Source organism: Lissotriton helveticus, chromosome 7, assembly GCF_964261635.1.
Source record: "Lissotriton helveticus chromosome 7, aLisHel1.1, whole genome shotgun sequence".
NCBI classification, from domain to species: Eukaryota; Metazoa; Chordata; class Amphibia; order Caudata; family Salamandridae; genus Lissotriton; species Lissotriton helveticus.
Window position 1 is genome coordinate 965,642,092 of NC_136068.1, and position 20,000 is coordinate 965,662,091.

At 42.0% G+C, this 20,000-nt stretch overlaps 1 protein-coding gene across 2 annotated transcripts in view; it reads left to right on the plus strand.

Annotated features, from left to right (window-relative positions):
* The window catches only part of CANX (calnexin), a 574,990-nt gene that overhangs the window by 345,576 nt on the left and 209,414 nt on the right, over positions 1–20,000 (plus strand). The window lies entirely within an intron of this gene.

The window sequence follows — 20,000 nt, forward strand, 5'->3', positions numbered from 1 at the left end:
ATTGCGGGTGCGCGATATATAGTTAGTGCAACTAACTATATATGGAATTTCAATGGTTTTGTGTGAGTAAAATAAGGTTTTTTAAATGCTAATTCCTAACTATATATGGTGTATAACCTATGGTTTTTTCAGTGAATTTTCAAGGTTTTGTAAATGCTAATTCCTAACTATATATGGTCTATAACCTATGGTTTTTTCAGTGAATTTCAATGGTTTTTTAATAGCAAATATCATAAGCTGTCGAATGTCAAGTACGTGGTAAGTGAAAACATTTTCGTGTTTATGCACACTGATCTGCTTTGAATGGTGCCCCCCCCCCCCCCCCTCATTTCTATTAGGAGTACTCTCTCTTTGCAGATAGTGAAAGGTAGTTAACGCAGGCCTTTGCCCCCGTTGTAATCCGTCGTGCCTGCTTCTCTCTCCATTTGATTGATTGTTATCCAAGTATTTACTGTTTTAGAATTAGTTCTCTTTGGTTCATTCTCTATTTACAAACAAACAGAGTCGCAATACTCTGTTTAGTCTTTGCAGATAACGAAAAATCGTGTAAAAAAAAAGAAAAGGAATCGAGCAAAATCAGTAGGCCACTAATGGGATCTCTTTTTGACCTCGCTAAAATAGAAACATTAGGAACAACCCCTCATGACAAATACAAAACTAGTGAGATGAACTGAACTCCACACAATGATGGCTGCAAAACAGCTCGGCTCCGCCACCCACCCCGCCCAAAATAACGATAAAGAGCGGCTGCCATGATTGGTTGCGGAATGGCCACAACGGAGCTACGAAATGGTGCTGCTCTCATGCTAACCCCAGCTTCGGTCTGAAACATCCAGAAACACTGTAGACTACCCATTCGATCAGTTCCGGTAGCGCCCCAATGTAACCCGGTAGAGAAGAACTAGCCCTCCCCTCTTTGACTGATGGTTCTTGTTGCCTGTCCTTTCTGTTGTCATTTAACAGAACTATTTAGCCTGCTGAAAGGGGTTGTGTTTCGACCGCTGGTTGGTGGAGACATTTTGACTATATTCTGGACCTGCGTTGTCGCGTAATGCGTCATATGACGCGCCGCGTTAGCGCATCCGGAAGTCATCCGGGGCGCGCAGCGCGTAACGTAAGCATAACAAGTCATGTGACTTGTTAATAAAACTTTTCATTGGTTCATTTTACTTTTCTTATTCTAATGATGAAAGCCTTGGTCATATCACCTAAAAATTACGCTTTTAATTACTTCCGAACATTATTTTCTCTTAAATATATTTTATAATGTTCCAGGCTAATGTACTTTCCCGGAAATTTTACAACTGTCCTGCAAGTAAAATATATTCTTTTTTCGAGAAAGAGCGTTTCTTCGTCCCATGACGGAGCCGTTGAGCAAAAGAGGGTCGACCTGCTGTCTTAGTCGCCGATACGCCTGAATATGAGATTCTTATCGATCACTTTATGTTGCAGGAATAGAAAACACAACAGCCCTTGACCATTTATCTTTACTGCGTTCCTTCGTATTATACCTTTTACCCTTCATGTAATTGGTCTGCTTTATTTCACTTGCCTTTTAATGATTCTAAAACAGTGACTATTATTAAAAACTTTACCAATGTATACACTACTACCATGTTTTCTTTTAAAAACCTTTATTGTGAAAATTTCATTATACAAATACGAGCCTATAACCACGTGGGCCTGCCACGGAGCAAACTGTAATCGTATATGATGAATAGACATTTACACTGTAGAGGAACGTAACGGGCGGGCCATTAGGTTGCAAAAACTAAGGTGTCTAACAGTTACGGAATCGATGGACGTACATTTTATAATTAAAATACGACAGGGCCAGTTACAATAAAATTATCTAGATATACATTTGCGGGCAAGTACCATGGGTGACGTTAATTCGAATTTTCAACAGTACAGTAATCAATAACACATCAGAACTTAATATCAATAGGGATGTCGAAATATTCAATCAATTCTCGTCCCCGCCCGCCATGTGCTTCAAAACTGCATACGTATCTCGTGATTTCAAGGTTCTGCAACCAGTACACAACAAGGAGTTACGACTCCCATTTATTCCGGCGCCATTTTGGGCGAGGACGGGCAGGTCCAGGATATAGTCAAAATGTCTCTACCAACCATCGACTATGATGATGTTCATATGCTGTATTTATTAGAGTAACACTCATCTGCCCACATGAAATTAATTTACCACAATCTAAACATGTCATTTTAATCTTTCCAAAGTTCTTCTAAATATTTGGGACCGTTTCCCTTGCCTCTGAAGCTCTCAGTGCCACTTCTTTGATGAATGTACTAGCAGGTCAGGGGTTCTCCTCCAAATCTCTCTTTTATGCAGCACTATAATTAATTGGTGCCACCTCTCCATATGACGATGCATGGTATAGTTACCACAACTATATATTTTTTCGGTTCCTCTGGAGAGTTCATCGTGGCAGATGAAGCGTGTAACATACCGGGCATTTACCTTTTTTTGCATGTACAGGAAAGGAAAAAAAAATCGAGCGTTCGAGTTCTTAGGTGTCCCAGGGCCATTTTAGTGGACCAGGCCCAAATCCAAAGAACAGCTATCTCACAGGCTAATGGGGCGACCCACGCCGAGTTTCAGCATTGTAGGATGACCACACAAGTACAGCAACTTGCTAGACATCACCTCGGTGCCATCCGGATCTCGGCGCCCCACTGCAGATGAAGTGCCTCTCAACTATGAAACCACCACGGTGACATCCGGATCTTGGCGCGTTGTGCTGCCTTCGGCCTATTCGCACATCGGTCCGCTACTGACGCCATCTCACAGGCTAATGGGGTGACCCACGCCGAGTTTCAGCATTGTAGGATGACCACACCAACTTGCTAGACATCACCTCGGTGCCATCCGAATCTTGGCATCTCAACGCCTAGTGGTATCTTCCATACAGAAAATATTGTTACGCTGCCTTTGGCCCCATTCGCACATCAGTCCGCAACTTAGACATCACCTCGATGCCATCCGGATCTTGGCATCTCAGCGCCTTGTGGTGTATTCTCTTCAGAAAATATTGTTGAGCTGCCTTTGGCCCCATTCGCACATCCGTCCGCAACTTACACATCACCTCGGTGCCATCCGGATCTTGGCATCTCAGCGCCTTGTGGTGTCTTCTACTCCGAAAATATAGTAGAAAATATTGTTGCGCTGCCTTTGGCCCCATTCACACATCAGTCCGCTACTGACACCATCTCACAGGCCAACAGGGCGCCCCACGCCGACTTTTACCATTGTACGATGGCCACACCAGTGCCACAACTTGCTAGACACCACCTCGGTGCCATCCGGATCTTGGCATCTCAGCGCCTTGTGGTGTCTTCAAATCAGAAAATATTGTTGCGCTGCCTTTGGTCCCATTCGCACATCGGTCCGCTACTGACGCCATCTCACAGGCCAACGGGGCGCCCCACGCCGACTTTCAACATTGTAGGATGGCCACAGAAGTGCGACAACTTACTAGACACCACCTCGGTGCCATCCGGATCTTGGCGCGTTGTGCTGCCTTCGACCTATTCGCACATCGGTCCGCTACTGACGCAAACTCACAGGCCAACGGGGCGCCCCACGCCGACTTTCAGCATTGTAGGATGGCCACACCAGTGCTGCAACTTGCTGGACACCACCTCGGTGCCATCCAGATCTTGGCGCGTTGTGTTGCCTTCGGCCTATTCGCACATCGGTCCGCTACTGACGCCGCCTCACGTGCCAACGTATTTTCTCCTAATTTTACACCCTATGCCGCATAACAGGTCATGTGACTTGTTTATAAAACTTTTCATTGGTTCATTTTACTTTTGGTTTCCTAATGATGGAAGGCTTGATCATGTGACCTAAAAACAACACTTTTCATAGGATGAAAACTTTTTTTTCCCCAAACGATGAAAGCCCCACCTTGTTTCTGGATGTTTCAGACTGAAGCTGGCGTCAGCATGAAAGCACCACCATCTCGTAGCTCAGTCGTGGTCATTCCGCGAGCAATCATGGCAGCCGCTCCCCACCAGAAGCCTGCAGGAGTCGGAGCCCCCAAAACTTTTGATGAATTCTCAAGGCGGAGGGGACGCTTTCGAGAATGAGGTCCAAGACCTAGCAGACAAGCGTCCGATTTCCAAGGTGTCCCAGGGCCATTTCAGTGGACCAGGCCCAAAAAGGAAACAGCCTGCCGCCATTTTGAGAGTCCTGTGACAGCCGCCTATCGCTGCACCGCAAGAGTGGGCGCAACTCAGCTGAATTGCGGCTTTTGACACAGTGGACCAAAAACGGACGGAATGGCAACTGAAACGGTAAAGGGGCGCCCCACTACAACAGATGACACTCCACCTGGAGAGGCCCGTTCACGCCGCCTCCCCCGGGGCGCTCCACGCCGTTATTCGGAGCAGCATTGTAGGATACCAAAACCAGTGCGGCAACTTACTGGACATCACCTTGGTGCCATCGTTCTGCTGCCTTGGAACTATTCGCGCAACAGTTTGCTACTGATGACCCACCCCCCGCGACGCCCCATGCCGTTATTTGCTGGGTGGCAACTTACTAGACATCACTTTCGTGTCATCTAGATTTCAACGCGTTCTGCTGCCTTGGAACTATTCGCACAACAGTTTGCTACTGATGACCCACCCCCCGCGACGCCCCACGCCGGAAATCTGGACGTTGTGCTGCGTTGGGACTATTCGCACAGCCGACCGCTACTTCGTTGTTTTTCCCTAAAATTGTTTATATGTTATTACTATTTTTGTTTTCTTGTATATATTTATAAATTATTAAAGTTTTATAATCTTACTACTTTGTCGGAGTGCTATATATTTTTAATGTGACACATAATTGTAAAAACTTTGATGTACAAACAGTCATCCCTGGAATCTTCCGCTTCAGGCTCGGTCCCCTCCCCAATCACAATACAGGATGGTTTTCAGATAATAGCAACGCTTCTGCTGTGACGAATCTCATCGAGTGTGGGCCTTGATCTACTATAACTCCTTTGAAGAGGGGTGATTCTTTACAGCTGTGGCCATAAACTACATCTGCAGGGCTAGCTGATACCCTAGGACCAGCCTGGACAATCGGACACAGAGGAAAAGGAGTGTCAGAGGGTGCGGTAGTGAATAGGGCGAAAGGGAGGTGTCGGGCGGGCACAGGGTGTGATTCTCAGGGAACAGCAGCGCAGATGGGGGAGGTTTATTACCCATGCATAAGACAGAGAGCGGGGGTGACCACTGCCTGGGGGAGATGTTTGCGAGGGTGGGGAGCCATGCTAAGGATCGACAGCGTGCACAGAGTGGGTCTGGTCAAGGCATCTAAAATGGCTGCCGTGCACGACAAAAGTGTGGCATTTGAAAAAAGACAAGATGGCGCAGACAATGTTTTTCAACACTTCCTGATTTCCTTCGAATCGAACGTTAACAGACGTTGGGGCATATTACCAAAGTTAAGCGATATTTATCCCTAACGATGCTTAGCAACGATTTTTTTACCGTCAGAAATTATCGCAGATAAACCTTGCTATTATCAAGGTTTATCGGAAATACGATAAAAAACGACCGCAATGCATTAATATCGCTGAAAACTCAGCGATATTCATGCATTACCGAGCTAATGCTCTTAGCCATGTTATCCACCTCCCATTGGATAACATGGCTAAGAACTGCTCAGGGCAGGTGGTAGCTTTTAGAGATATTCGCCCTTATCTCGAATATTTCCAAAAGTTGATAATAGGAGATAGCGATGTTAGCGACTGTTTCCAGTCGCTAACATCTTGGCATGCCCACTTTGCATGTCATTAGTGATAAATATCACTCACATGCAAAGTGGGGCCCAAGATGGTCGCTATCTTCTACTAGCCGTCGCTAACTGGTGTTAGCAACAGCTAGGTAATACACATATAATTTTATCTCCGCGAAGCGGAGCGCTGTTACAGATATATATCTCGTTTCTGAACGTTAATTTCTCAAAATGCACTGAAGCACATATATTGAGACCTAGCAAAGGCACATCGGGCTACCAGTCCCTACAATTTTGCCAAGTTTCGTGCAAATCCATTCAGCTGTTCGATCCTACCGAGAGACAAGATGGCGGCCGCTACGGACTGTTTGGCTCTCCGGTGTCTGTAAACATTCCAATCAGCTTCGCTTCGCAAAGCTCCGTAACGCGAAAAGTACGCGAAGCGGTGCGCTGTTACAGATATATACCTTTTTTTGAACGTTAATTTCTCAAAATCCACTGGAGCACATATATTGAGATCTAGCAAAGGCACATCGGGCTACCAGTCCCTACAATTTTGCCAAGTTTCGTGCAAATCCATTCAGCTGTTCGATTATTATTTTTATTTTTTTTTGCCCCGCGGGGCCCTTTTAAAACCTCCACATCAAACCTAGGGGGTGAGCGACAATGTACTATGCCCCCTTATGGTCATTTGCCCCTTCGCTTCGGCCTCCTCTTGTCTCTCGATCCTACCGAGAGACAAGATGGCGGCCGCTACGGACTGTTTGGAATGTTGACAGACGCCGGAGAACCAATCAGCTTCGCTTCACAAAGCTCCGTTGCGCGAAAAGTCCGCGAACCAGAGCGCTGCCCGGTCCGCTGTTACAGATATATATCTTTTTTTAAACGTTAATTTCTCAAAATCCACTGGAGCACATATATTGAGACCTACAAAAGGCACATCGGGCTACCAGTCCCTACAATTTTGCCAAGTTTCGTGCAAATCCATTCAGCCGTTCGGGCTAAAAGTGAGGCCAACCGCCCTATGGAAAACTCAATGTTAAAAACACGTTTTGGGACCCCCCTTTTTTCTCGGCCCCCACTGGACGAACCCCCCCCCAAATTTTCAAGGGCTGCTCAGAAACAAAATGTGCCATTTTCCTGAAAATTTCAGCCAATTCCGTCCACAAACGCCAAAGTTATTAGACATAGAATTTTCAAAAAACCCATAGAGAAAAAATCCTAACTATATATACCTACTGGCGACCGCCAGTAGGTAATATATGTCTATATATATATATATATGTCTATATATATATATATATGTCTATATATATATATATATATATATATATATATATATGTCTATATATATATATATATATATATATATATATATATATATATGTCTATATATATATATATATGTCTATATATATATATATATGTCTATATATATATATATATGTCTATATATATATATATATATGTCTATATATATATATATATGTCTATATATATATATATATGTCTATATATATATATGTCTATATATATATATATATATATATGTCTATATATATATATATATGTCTATATATATATATATGTCTATATATATATATATGTCTATATATATATATATGTCTATATATATATATGTCTATATATATATATATATATATATATGTCTATATATATATATATATATATATGTCTATATATATATATATGTCTATATATATATATATATATATGTCTATATATATATATATATATATATGTCTATATATATATATATATATATATGTCTATATATATATATATATATATATGTCTATATGTATGTCTATATATATATATGTCTATATGTCTATATATATATATATATGTCTATATGTCTATATATATATATATATGTCTATATGTCTATATATATATATATATATGTCTATATGTCTATATATATATATATATATATGTCTATATGTCTATATATATATATATATATGTCTATATATATATATATATATATGTCTATATATATATATATATATATATGTCTATATATATATATATGTCTATATATATATGTCTATATATATGTCTATATATGTATATATGTCTATATATGTCTATATATATATATGTCTATATATATATATGTCTATATATATATATATGTCTATATATATATATGTCTATATATATATATGTCTATATATATATGTATATATATATGTCTATATATATATATATATATATATATGTCTATATATATATGTCTATATTACCTACTGGCGGTCGCCAGTAGGTATATATAGTTAGGATTTTTTCTCTATGGGTTTTTTGAAAATTCTATGTCTAATAACTTTGGCGTTTGTGGACGGAATTGGCTGAAATTTTCAGGAAAATGGCACATTTTGTTTCTGAGCAGCCCCTGAAAATTTTGGGGGGGTTCGTCATGGGGGGGGCCGAGAAAAAAGGGGGGTCCCAAAACGCGTTTTTCCCATGTTAATTTCCATAGGGCGGTTGGCCTCACTTTTAGCCCGAACGGCTGAATGGATTTGCACGAAACTTGGCAAAATTGTAGGGACTGGTAGCCCGATGTGCCTTTTGTAGGTCTCAATATATGTGCTCCAGTGGATTTTGAGAAATTAACGTTTAAAAAAAGATATATATCTGTAACAGCGGACCGGGCAGCGCTCTGGTTCGCGGACTTTTCGCGCAACGGAGCTTTGTGAAGCGAAGCTGATTGGTTCTCCGGCGTCTGTCAACATTCCAAACAGTCCGTAGCGGCCGCCATCTTGTCTCTCGGTAGGATCGAGAGACAAGAGGAGGTCAAAACAAAGGGGGAAATAACTATAAGGGGGCATAGTAGATCCTCGCTGACCCCCTAGGTTTGATGTGGAGGTTTTAAAAGGGCCCCGCGGGGCAAAAAAAAATAATAATAATAATAATCGAACGGCTGAATGGATTTGCACGAAACTTGGCAAAATATTAGGGACTGGTAGCCCGATGTGCCTTTGCTAGGTCTCAATATATGTGCTCCAGTGGATTTTGAGAAATTAACGTTCAAAAAAAGATATATATCTGTAACAGCGCTCCGCTTCGCGTAACGGAGGTTTGCGAAGCTGATTGGTCATTCTGTCACTGGGCTATAGTTGGGCTACATCTGGCTGATATTTGGGCTACATTTGTTTTTTTGTGTGTCTGGCGGCCATCTTTGGGCTACATTGGGCTACATTGGGCTACATTCGGCTAATTAGCAAATAGCTCATCGCAAACTAGGAATGGTAAAGAATCGCTATTTATTCCTTAAAGTTCGCTATTTAGGAAATGCAAAAAACTTTGATGATACATATGGCGGTTCATCTCTAACAAGATAAGAAGCATAGGGATACATTTATGATGACTGGCGCATCACCAGGGATGTGTTAGTCATTCTGTGCCGCTGTTCCGTCACCTATGGTGTGCTGCATTTACAATGCGGCGCATCATGGGGCAAAAACAGCACAGATGCGTGATGTATCTGTGCCGTAAAGGTGGCGCATTGCTGGAGTTGTATCGCAAGTGTGATGAAGCTCCAGCAAGGGTCGGTGGTGCCCCTGTCGCAGGGTTTCTGTTCTCACACAGAACTGTGGACAGAGGATTGGAACCTCGGCGAATGCATTGCTGGAGTTGTATCGCAAGTGTGATGAAGCTCCAGCAAGGGTCGGGGGTGCCCCTGTCGCAGGGTTTCTGTTCTCACACAGAACTGTGGACAGAGGATTGGAACCTCGGCGAATGCATTGCTGGAGTTGTATCGCAAGTGTGATGAAGCTCCAGCAAGGGTCGGGGGTGCCCCTGTCGCAGGGTTTCTGTTCTCACACAGAACTGTGGACAGAGGATTGGAACCTCGGCGAATTAGGGTGTCCCAAAACTCACGTTAGTAATCAAAAACTCCTTAGCAAGCTAGGTACAGTGTCACATTGGATATAACAAACTCTCAATGTTTAGACAATCCAGAATATGAACTTATAGTACCTCAGGATACGTGGAACTCATGAACAGTCGGTCGTTATAGATTTCTTAGAAACCAGAACATGGAGTTAAGAAGAACAGATGTGTATTTGAAATGTTTATTTACTAATGCCGTCTTCTCAGGCGTAGTACCTTAGATAATAAAAGTACACATATTATCAGTAGCAAAATTACCAGCATAGTTACTAGTACATAAAAAGTGAATGGTGATAGTATGTTAACATGCTGTAAATGAATAAGAGTTAGCAACACTTATAAGCAGCCGCGGGCCGTGGAGGGAGTTACGGTGAGGCAGGGAGGCGGGGAGGGGGAGAAGCAGGGTGGAGAATACAAGTACACATATTATCAGTAGCAAAATTACCAGCATAGTTACTAGTACATAAAAAGCGAATGGTGACAGTATGTTAACATGCTGTAAATGAATAAGAGTTAGCAACACTTATAAGCAGCCGCGGGCCGTGGAGGGAGTTACGGTGGGGCAGGGAGGCGGGGAGGGGGAGGGGCAAGGTAGAGAGGGCTCCACCCTGCTTCTCCCCCTCCCCGCCTCCCTGCCCCATCGTAACTCCCTCCACGGCCCGCGGCTGCTTATATCTCACCCTCCCTAATACACATATTATATTATTTGCTAAGAAGGTCTCTTTGTGTTGGTTTAGGGCGTGCCCATACTTTAGTGTCTTAGATTTGAAGGAATCACATCAGCATACACCAGCTCTCTCTTCATGTGAACCGCATCAACTGTTGTGTATGTGTGTTCGGCAAAGCAATATAAAACCCGCCTCATGCCCAGAATTGGCAGAAGTTGCACTTATGTTATGAGTATGAAGTCGTGGAGATCAGACCTCATAACAATTCTGTATCGTGTTGTTCTTGAAACTTTAGCACTCGCTGTACAGATATAGTTTAACAAGTAAAGCAGATAGTAGACCAATAACATATTATTCTCATGTAAACCACGATGAACTACTAGGTGGAAAGCTAAAGCAACAACTAAGTGTCGTGTGCAGAAGTTGCAAAAAAGGAAAAATGGCGTTTAAACCGGTAATGAGCCCATGCTAACTTAACACGGTGTAAAGATATCCAGGACCTAGATGACACCTCCTCATGATCCGGAAACGAACTGAATAAGATAATAGAAGTGCCATCTCATGAGAGCAGATTGCAAGTTTATATGTGGACGGTCCGCAAGGTAAAGCATTAAAAACTAGGAAAATTTAATGCTAAAGAAAAATAAAACAGCCAAGTACTTTATCGAGTCTTAAGCCAATAGGCAAGGTAAATAATAAAAACTTGACAAATAAGTCAATGAATTGTCAATGAAATGCTAGTACTCAGCATATCAAACATGAAAAAGGTCTATGACATAACTGTGTATGCAAAATAAGCTGCAACAGCCTCCAATAGGAAGTCACCGTCTTCATCCGAAAACAGTTCAGCCATCCAATTTAAAAGCGGAAAAGAACATACGTGCTCTCCCAGCACCGGATCCTCTATCACCATCAGAGGACAGCTCGGTGGGTTTTCAAGAAAGCTCTGTTCCAAGAAAGACTGTGCTGCCGCCAGTAAATTCCAGGGACCAAGTAGTCCATGCATCAATGCCACAGCCATAATCCTTTCGCCAGGACAAACCAACTCGTGAGTAATGATAGGAGTCATCAGCTGATTAAAGTCGACGTCAGGAGAAACCGGTCCGCAGAGACACAAATCAATGGCCCAATCGAAATCACAGGTCAGGCAGTGAAATACAGGCTGGACACAGGTGAAGTAGGAGAATCGAAAAGATAATCCATATGCCGTGCTTAATATCGCCAACGGCATTGTGCCATAATATTCTAGCATGCGATTGCGGAACAGTGTCAGCAGCTGCAGGGTGGGAGGTTGCATAGGAGGGACATCCATATTTAAAAATGTAAAAAAGCACAAGAGCGTCCGCTGGTAATGCAAGTAAAAATGCCAACCCACGAACCAGAGTGCAGAAAATAGAATGAAAGGAAGCAGGGATGACTCCAAAGATTTTCTCAAATGAAGTCACGAGACCACTGGTAACAACTTTAAAAAAGTGCGCCAGGGACTGTGTGGAGGATGCGTTAAAGATAGTCGGAAACATGTTGCTGAAATTGAAAGGCAAATCTTAATTGAAAAGGGTGTGCACCTCTGTACGGGTGTTCGCTATGTGAAGTACGAAAGTTTCACGGGCCGAACTCAAGGCCACCTCTCTTTGAGACAAAAGAGCTCTTATTCTTGCCATGCCGTTGAAACGTGTCCCAAGGTTGGTATTTGTGGCCAGATTGAAAACTCCCTATGTTCATGTGTGGGTGGAAATAGAACATTTCTGCAGCAAATAACCCGTTCACTTACTGTTACGATAAAAGGAATACTTTTAATTAACTCAGAACAATCTTCATTATTGAGCATCAAATAACTACCATTTTCCAACAACTTGAACGTGGGGATGATAGCAGGAACTGGCGTGCCTTGCAACACGCAAGCCATATTTGGTCGGTGTTTGTTGCATGAACCGTGTAACTGTATGTGCCTACACATTAGTGAATGATCTGGCGTCTCAGTGCATTCCTCTCCATTCAGATAAACTTCTTGATCATCTTTGAAACATCTGTATGTGTATGGAAGCGACCAGACCTCATGAAGAAAAGCACTACCTAAAGGTTCATAACGACCTATTGGTATATATTTCATACAATTTGAAAACTTATATAAAGCAAAAGGCAGCGTTATTAAACCGTGGATAAGGCATGTTGCCAAAAAACCCGCAATCCTCTGCTGATGATGTCACTGAGCATGTCATGAATGATGTAATATGTGACATCATCAGCAGTGGATTACGGGTAATGGTATCTCTAGTTTACTCCCTTATAGCTGTCTTTCTTTTAACATAAGTGTCTGTTTCCTTCCCTTATACTTACTGTTTTTGGTTCGCTTCCGGTTCGCGTACCGGCGAGCGAACTGGGAAGCGAACTAAGAGAAATAGAGGTTGGCACAGTTCCAAATATTGTACCAATTTTTTAATAACGGGGAGGTAGTTCTGAAAAGATTTTTTTTTTTTTTTTTTTTGAACATTTTTTTACTGTTTTTGAATTTTTCGGAACAGTTTTATATTTTTTTGGGTTTTTCTTGGAGGGGGCAATGAAAACGATTCATTGTAAAGGGCTCAACAGGAGCAACAAAACAAAAAAAAGAAGTATTTATTATTTTGGGCGTTTCGGACAAACTTGCATATGATAGTCAATAGCTCTGTTGATCAGAGTGATGCTTTTTTCTCCGTAGGAAATGAATCCATCGCAAAATGCGCAGATGTGTTTTACATCACCAAATCTCATTTGTATATTTGGCACCATCTCCCTGCCCTCTGGTCCCGTTACTTCCGGTACAACAGATCTTCTGGCCATAATAGGGAGATTATCTAGGTCGTTCCGAAACTGTGCAGCACTGTAGTTGTTAGGATGCCACCTAGTCAGATGGCGATGCATTGTGTAGTTTCCGAAACTGTATTTTTTGTCGGTCCCTCTGGACAGTCTATCTTGACATATAAGGCAAGTTACGTAACTTGCATTTACTTTTTTCTGACCTTTGGGAATTTTAAAAAATTGCCAAATGAAGTTTTCTTTCCGGTGAGACGTCCTGGGCTGCTCAGGCAAAAACTGCCTCTCTTCGTGCTCGTCCTCCTGTTCCTCTTCTTCTTCTTCTTGTTGAATTATAACTTGAGCAGGTGGTCCACTCTTCCTTGGATGTGGTGGAGGTGGTGGGGAAGCACCAGCTGAAGCTACTAAAGAAGCCATTGCTCAGTGATCACAAAGGGTCTTTCTCTCACAATGATGAAAGTCAGAGTGAGGAAAGAAGGAGGGATTTTCATCATTTGGGAAAAACAAGAGTTCTCAACCAATCAAAAGTGTTCATTTTAGATTATATGACCTAGTCTTACATCATTAGGAAACCAAAAGTGAAATGAACCAATGAAAAGTGTTATTACCAAGTCACATGACTTGCTGTGTTTACGTTAAGCGCTTTGCAGGGCCTCCCGGTTTGCTTCCAGAAACCTGCGCTTTGCGACTCGCTTCGCGTACCAGTTCGCTAACGTAGCACGTCATATGACGTATCACGCGACAACGTGAAACGTCATGCGGACGGGAGGCGTCACGATGTTGTTTTCTAACGCGGCACTTGCGGTAAAGAAACGTTTACCGGCTCGCGGTCTATTTCGCGGCATCAAGGTCAGCTAACGGGAAGCTTCCCGATTCGCGAAGCGGGAACGAAGAAAAAAAAATATTTAAAAAAAAATTATTCATAAACATATAAAATATATTTTTGGATTTAAAGAAGAATACATTTTACAGCTACAGATATTAGCTGTTAAAAAACCAATGAAATTCACTGAAAAAAACCATAGGTTATAGACCATATATAGTTAGGAATTAGCATTTACAAAACCTTGAAAATTCACTGAAAAAACCATAGGTTATAGACCATATATAGTTAGGAATTAGCATTTACAAAACCTTATTTTACTCACACAAAACCATTGAAATTCCATATATAGTTAGTTGCACTAACTATATATCGCGCATCCGCAATCCACTGCTGATGATGTCACATATTACATCATTCATGACATGCTCAGTGACATCACTGATGACATCACTGATGACATCTCAAATATATATATGTCTATGTCTATATATATATATATATATGTCTATATATATATATATATATATATATATATATATATATATATATATATATATATATGTCTATATATTACCTACTGGCGGTCGCCAGTAGGTATATATAGTTAGGATTTTTTCTCTATGGGTTTTTTGAAAATTCTATGTCTAATAACTTTGGCGTTTGTGGACGGAATTGGCTGAAATTTTCAGGAAAATGGCACATTTTGTTTCTGAGCAGCCCTTGAAAATTTGGGGGGGGTTCGTCCAGTGGGGGCCGAGAAAAAAGGGGGGTCCCAAAACGTGTTTTTAACATTGAGTTTTCCATAGGGCGGTTGGCCTCACTTTTAGCCCGAACGGCTGAATGGATTTGCACGAAACTTGGCAAAATTGTAGGGACTGGTAGCCCGATGTGCCTTTTGTAGGTCTCAATATATGTGCTCCAGTGGATTTTGAGAAATTAACGTTTAAAAAAAGATATATATCTGTAAGCGCGGACTGGGCAGCGCACTGGTTCGCGGACTTTTCGCGCAACGGAGCTTTGTGAAGCGAAGCTGATTGGTTCTCCGGCGTCTGTCAACATTCCAAACAGTCCGTAGCGGCCGCCATCTTGTCTCTCGGTAGGATCGAGAGACAAGAGGAGGTCAAAACAAAGGGGGAAATAACTATAAGGGGGCATAGTAGATCCTCGCTGACCCCCTAGGTTTGATGTGGAGGTTTTAAAAGGGCCCCGCGGGGCAAAAAAAAATAATAATAATAATAATAATTGAACGGCTGAATGGATTTGCACGAAACTTGGCAAAATATTAGGGACTGGTAGCCCGATGTGCCTTTGCTAGGTCTCAATATATGTGCTCCAGTGGATTTTGAGAAATTAACGTTCAAAAAAAGATATATATCTGTAACAGCGCTCCGCTTCGCGTAACGGAGGTTTGCGAAGCTGATTGGTCATTCTGTCACTGGGCTATAGTTGGGCTACATCTGGCTGATATTTGGGCTACATTTGTTTTTTTGTGTGTCTGGTGGCCATCTTTGGGCTACATTGGGCTTCATTGGGCTACATTCGGCTAATTAGCAAATAGCTCATCGCAAACTAGGAATGGTAAAGAATCGCTATTTATTCCTTAAAGTTCGCTATTTAGGAAATGCAAATAACTTTGATGATACATATGGCGGTTCATCTCTAACAAGATAAGAAGCATAGGGATACATTTATGATGACTGGCGCATCACCAGGGATGTGTTAGTCATTCTGTGCCGCTGTTCCGTCACCTATGGTGTGCTGCATTTACAATGCGGCGCATCATGGGGCAAAAACAGCACAGATGCGTGATGTATCTGTGCCGTAAAGGTGGCGCATTGCTGGAGTTGTATCGCAAGTGTGATGAAGCTCCAGCAAGGGTCGGGGGTGCCCCTGTCGCAGGGTTTCTGTTCTCACACAGAACTGTGGACAGAGGATTGGAACCTCGGCGAATTAGGGTGTCCCAAAACTCACGTTAGTAATCAAAAACTATTTAGCAAGCTAGGTACAGTGTCACATTGGATATAACAAACTCTCAATGTTTAGACAATCCAGAATATGAACTTATAGTACCTCAGGATACGTGGAACTCATGAACAGTCGGTCGTTATAGATTTCTTAGAAACCAGAACATGGAGTTAAGAAGAACAGATGTGTATTTGAAATGTTTATTTACTAATGCCGTCTTCTCAGGCGTAGTACCTTAGATAATAAAAGTACACATATTATCAGTAGCAAAATTACCAGCATAGTTACTAGTACATAAAAAGTGAATGGTGATAGTATGTTAACATGCTGTAAATGAATAAGAGTTAGCAACACTTATAAGCAGCCGCGGGCCGTGGAGGGAGTTACGGTGAGGCAGGGAGGCGGGGAGGGGGAGAAGCAGGGTGGAGAATACAAGTACACATATTATCAGTAGCAAAATTACCAGCATAGTTACTAGTACATAAAAAGCGAATGGTGACAGTATGTTAACATGCTGTAAATGAATAAGAGTTAGCAACACTTATAAGCAGCCGTGGAGGGAGTTACGGTGGGGCAGGGAGGCGGGGAGGGGGAGGGGCAAGGTAGAGAGGGCTCCACCCTGCTTCTCCCCCTCCCCGCCTCCCTGCCCCATCGTAACTCCCTCCACGGCCCGCGGCTGCTTATATCTCACCCTCCCTAATACACATATTATATTATTTGCTAAGAAGGTCTCTTTGTGTTGGTTTAGGGCGTGCCCATACTTTAGTGTCTTAGATTTGAAGGAATCACATCAGCATACACCAGCTCTCTCTTCATGTGAACCGCATCAACTGTTGTGTATGTGTGTTCGGCAAAGCAATATAAAACCCGCCTCATGCCCAGAATTGGCAGAAGTTGCACTTATGTTATGAGTATGAAGTCGTGGAGATCAGACCTCATAACAATTCTGTATCGTGTTGTTCTTGAAACTTTAGCACTCGCTGTACAGATATAGTTTAACAAGTAAAGCAGATAGTAGACCAATAACATATTATTCTCATGTAAACCACGATGAACTACTAGGTGGAAAGCTAAAGCAACAACTAAGTGTCGTGTGCAGAAGTTGCAAAAAAGGAAAAATGGCGTTTAAACCGGTAATGAGCCCATGCTAACTTAACACGGTGTAAAGATATCCAGGACCTAGATGACACCTCCTCATGATCCGGAAACGAACTGAATAAGATAATAGAAGTGCCATCTCATGAGAGCAGATTGCAAGTTTATATGTGGACGGTCCGCAAGGTAAAGCATTAAAAACTAGGAAAATTTAATGCTAAAGAAAAATAAAACAGCCAAGTACTTTATCGAGTCTTAAGCCAATAGGCAAGGTAAATAATAAAAACTTGACAAATAAGTCAATGAATTGTCAATGAAATGCTAGTACTCAGCATATCAAACATGAAAAAGGTCTATGACATAACTGTGTATGCAAAATAAGCTGCAACAGCCTCCAATAGGAAGTCACCGTCTTCATCCGAAAACAGTTCAGCCATCCAATTTAAAAGCGGAAAAGAACATACGTGCTCTCCCAGCACCGGATCCTCTATCACCATCAGAGGACAGCTCGGTGGGTTTTCAAGAAAGCTCTGTTCCAAGAAAGACTGTGCTGCCGCCAGTAAATTCCAGGGACCAAGTAGTCCATGCATCAATGCCACAGCCATAATCCTTTCGCCAGGACAAACCAACTCGTGAGTAATGATAGGAGTCATCAGCTGATTAAAGTCGACGTCAGGAGAAACCGGTCCGCAGAGACACAAATCAATGGCCCAATCGAAATCACAGGTCAGGCAGTGAAATACAGGCTGGACACAGGTGAAGTAGGAGAACCGAAAAGATAATCCATATGCCGTGCTTAATATCGCCAACGGCATTGTGCCATAATATTCTAGCATGCGATTGCGGAACAGTGTCAGCAGCTGCAGGGTCGGAGGTTGCATAGGAGGGACATCCATATTTAAAAATGTAAAAAAGCACAAGAGCGTCCGCTGGTAATGCAAGTAAAAATGCCAATCCACGAACCACAGTGCAGAAAATACAATGAAAGGAAGCAGGGATGACTCCAAAGATTTTCTCAAATGAAGTCACGAGACCACTGGTAACAACTTTAAAAAAGTGTGCCAGGGATTTTGTGGAGGATGCGTTAAAGATAGTCGGAAACATGTTGCTGAAATTGAAAGGCAAACCTGTGTACGGGTGTTCGCTATGTGAAGTACGAAAGTTTCACGGGCCGAACTCAAGGCCACCTCTCTCTGAGACAAAAGAGCTCTTATTCTTGCCATGCCGTTGAAACGTGTCCCAAGGTTGGTATTTGTGGCCAGATTGAAAACTCCCTATGTTCATGTGTGGGAGGAAATAGAACATTTCTGCAGCAAATAACCCGTTCACTTACTGTTACGATAAAAGGAATACTTTTAATTAACTCAGAACAATCTTCATTATTGAGCATCAAATAACTACCATTTTCCAACAACTTGAACGTGGGGATGATAGCAGGAACTGGCGTGCCTTGCAACACGCAAGCCATATTTGGTCGGTGTTTGTTGCATGAATCGTGTAACTGTATGTGCCTACACATTAGTGAATGATCTGGCGTCTCAGTGCATTCCTCTCCATTCAGATAAACTTCTTGATCATCTTTGAAACATCTGTATGTGTATGGAAGCGACCAGACCTCATGAAGAAAAGCACTACCTAAAGGTTCATAACGACCTATTGGTATATATTTCATACAATTTGAAAACTTATATAAAGCAAAAGGCAGCGTTATTAAACCGTGGATAAGGCATGTTGCCAAAAAACCCGCAATCCTCTGCTGATGATGTCACTGAGCATGTCATGAATGATGTAATATGTGACATCATCAGCAGTGGATTACGGGTAATGGTATCTCTAGTTTACTCCCCTATAGCTGTCTTTCTTTTAACATAAGTGTGTGTTTCCTTCCCTTATACTTACTGTTTTTGGTTCGCTTCCAGTTCGCGTACCAGCGAGCGAACTAGGAAGCGAACTAAGAGAAATAGAGGTTGGCACAGTTCCAAATATTGTACCAATTTTTTAATAACGGGGAGGTAGTTCTGAAAAGAACTTTTTTTTTTTATTTTTCTGAACATTTTTTTACTGTTTTTGAATTTTTCGGAACAGTTTTATATTTTTTTGGGTTTTTCTTGGAGGGGGCAATGAAAACGATTCATTGTAAAGGGCTCAACAGGAGCAACAAAACAAAAAAAAGAAGTATTTATTATTTTGGGCGTTTCGGACAAACTTGCATATGATAGTCAATAGCTCTGTTGATCAGAGTGATGCTTTTTTCTCCGTAGGAAATGAATCCATCGCAAAATGCGCAGGTGTGTTTTACATCACCAAATCTCATTTGTATATTTGGCACCATCTCCCTGCCCTCTGGTCCCGTTACTTCCGGTACAACAGATCTTCTGGCCATAATAGGGAGATTATCTAGGTCGTTCCGAAACTGTGCAGCACTGTAGTTGTTAGGATGCCACCTAGTCATATGGCGATGCATTGTGTAGTTTCCGAAACTGTATTTTTTGTCGGTCCCTCTGGACAGTCTATCTTGACATATAAGGCAAGTTACGTATCTTGCATTTACTTTTTTCTGACCTTTGGGAATTTTAAAAAATTGCCAAATGAAGTTTTCTTTCCGGTGAGACGTCCTGGGCTGCTCAGGCAAAAACTGCCTCTCTTCGTGCTCGTCCTCCTGTTCCTCTTCTTCTTCTTCTTGTTGAATTACAACTTGAGCAGGTGGTCCACTCTTCCTTGGATGTGGTGGAGGTGGTGGGGAAGCACCAGCTGAAGCTACTAAAGAAGCCATTGCTCAGTGATCACAAAGGGTCTTTCTCTCACAATGATGAAAGTCAGAGTGAGGAAAGAAGGAGGGATTTTCATCATTTGGGAAAAACAAGAGTTCTCAACCAATCAAAAGTGTTCATTTTAGATTATATGACCTAGTCTTACATCATTAGGAAACCAAAAGTGAAATGAACCAATGAAAAGTGTTATTACCAAGTCACATGACTTG